We start from the raw sequence: 2,771 nt of genomic DNA, 5'->3' as shown, positions 1-2,771 counted from the left end.
CCGGGCGAGCCCATTCTGCGGCCGCAGAGGGGGAAAGAGGGAAACCGGGCAGGGGCCCGGGGAGACAGGGCCGCTTCCGCCCGTCCTCTGCAGGAAGCACGAGGTCTCCCCTCAAAACTGGCGCCTTCGAGGGCTCACGCTTCCCCGCTCCCCAACACTCAATCCCCCCACTTCCTCTTTGCGCTCTCCCGTTCCCTTGGCAACGGCCGGTGACCTCACCCAGCTTGTAAGCCGAGCCCAGAGTGAAGTCACCGCTGTTGCCATGGGGACGCAGGGGTCGCCAAGGAGTTCGGCCCCCCCAAGGGATGAGGGGAGGCGGGTTAGTATGTGAAGGGGCCGTGAGGAAAACTGGGAAAACCTTGGCTAGGCGAGGGACTGCGGGAGGGCCGCAGTGCGGAGAGCGGACCCGAACCCGAGAGCGGCCGGCAGGGGCGCGCGGAGGTGGGGGGGAGCGGGAGCACCTGGCACCCGGCAGTGCACCCGCGTCCTCCCGGCCCCTCCGGCCCCGGTCCAGACCCCTCCGACCTGGGATTTCCCCTCAACTAAACGCACCCGAGAGTCAAGCCCCGTTCTACTGACAGTTCTAGCTCCTCCACTAATTCCTGGTACCTTGGACAGATCCCGCCCCTACGTCACAGTGGATGGGGGACAACATTGCCTCCCAGCTCCCCACTCCCCGCACTGGGAGGTGTGTGCAAAAGCTCCTGCAGCTGCCGGAGGCCCCCCGGGTGCACCCCTAGCTAGTGCGGCCTGGGGGCTCTGGCTATTTGGAGGGGCCCCGTCCCCAAGGCTCTGCTTGTGCAGGTGCAGGACAGCAGTGAGAGACCAGAGCAGGTGCAACCTCAGAGAAGCGAGTGGGGGCCTGGGCCATTCTCCAAGTCCAGATAAGGCTTCTGCCTCCACCCCTTCCCAGCCTGGCAGGAGAATGGGGATACCGGGAACTGGAGGGTGAGCCTCACTTCCTGGCTGCTTCTTGCCTGGCAGCGCTTACAGAATCTCCGGGGACAGCAGGGGGGCAAGAGGGACTGACACCCCCTCCCAACACACACGGCAACTCTCTGGCAACTCGGATTCTAACACCATATCTAACTGCCCAGCGTGGGAGTGCTGAGAAACTCTGAGCTCTAAAACCTGCAGCTGCCATTTCCAGGCTGGCTGGACCCTTTTCTTCCTATTCTGAAAAGACGCAGATCTGCCCCGACCCAGGCTCCCCGCTGCTGAGACCTGCTGGCTCCTTCAGCTCTCGAGGGACAGGAGATAGCCACCTTCCCCGTGATGAAGCCATGGGACCAAAAGCAGCGGTGATGCTGGGCCAAGCCTTCAGTGGGGCACTTTCGGACCCAGGCCCTCTCTGGGCCATGTGGTGGTGTGGTGCGGTGTGATGTGGTCTGGTGCAACGGCAGCTGGCCACCATGGGAGTTATTCCAGGAGTGCCGTAGCTTTGTTTTTCTCCTGCCCCAAAGCACTGCAGATGCCACCAGACTCCACCCTGTTCTGCCTCAGGCCCTCTGCCAGGGCTAGTCCGAAGGATTTAGGGTAGTCCTGAGCCTTCTCTAATCCTGCCCCTAACTGCTACCATCCTAAATCCTGGCCCCACCTGCCCTCACTCATCTGGGGTGGTGGGAGGAGCTGCTTCCTGCCTTAGCCACCCCTCGTTAAAAAAATAAGTAAATTCCGATTGAACACCAAGGTGCGCCCGGCACTGTGCCGGATGTTTCCCGCACGTTATTTCGTTATCCTGAGGGTGCCGTGCGGACCCAAAAGCCCCTCTGTGGTTGCAGACACGGCCGTGTGCTCCGGTCCCTACCCGCACTGCCCCCGCACAGGGGCTCGAGCCGGCCCTTACCCGTAAGGACAGGGTGTCTTTGCACTGCAGGCTGATGCCGCACTCGTCGGTGATCTCCGAGAGGTCTTCATCCTCGAACTCCTCCAGGCTGATGTCGTGGGTGAGCCTGGTGGGACAGGAAGTCGAAGTTACAACCCAAGGGCACTGCCAAGCCCCTGACACCTCCGTTACCTCTTCCAAGGAGCAGACCGCAGTCCCGCAGTCCTGGAAGACAGGACTTGGGGGACCAATGCCAGAGGGGGCCAATGGGCAGGAAGAGAGTGAGGGGCTTGTGCCAAGAGGCAGTCCTTCTGGGCGGCAGCGGGAAGAGGCGCTAGGTGACTCCAGCTCCTCCAGGCTGGGAGCTGTCCATCCCCTTGCCAACCGGGAGGCAGTGCCTGGAAGGCCCGACCACTCGGAGCCTCAGCTCCACCAGAGAAAGGCCTTCCAGGGTCACGCAGGTGTCACAGCCAGTTTACTCAGACAGTGCAGAGTTGAGAAGAAACCCCAAGGGATGCCTGGGGCAGCCCCTGCAGCAACAGCCCCAAGGTACTGGCAGAGGAGTGGAGAGGGCTAAGTCACCTCCAGCCTCAGAGGAGTGTGCCATGCCGTGCCCCCAAACCCTGGACAGCCTGTGCCTCTTGAGCCCCGGGAACTAATGAGGGGAACTCTGGTTTCACTTCCACCTGCTCTGGGAGAGGCTCAACCCCTAGTTGTGTTCTTAGAGTCTCCTTCCAACCCCACGATCTTCTCCTGGCCCGCCATAAGGACCCTGAGCGGGTGCTGCCCAGAGGGGGCGGGGAAGGCTACCCAGGGCAGAGCTGTTGGAAGGTCAGTAGGCAGCAGACCAGAGCCCTGGGGTGCCTCAGCACTCACCGGCTGCCCTGGAACCCCCTCCCAGGGGCAGGGCCGGGGCCGCCCCTGCAGCGCCCCCCCGTGCCCCCGC

The sequence above is a fragment of the Tupaia chinensis genome, unplaced genomic scaffold, assembly GCF_000334495.1.
Source record: "Tupaia chinensis unplaced genomic scaffold, TupChi_1.0 Scaffold000561_1, whole genome shotgun sequence".
Classification (NCBI taxonomy): domain Eukaryota; kingdom Metazoa; phylum Chordata; class Mammalia; order Scandentia; family Tupaiidae; genus Tupaia; species Tupaia belangeri.
This window is presented reverse-complemented; position numbering follows the sequence as displayed.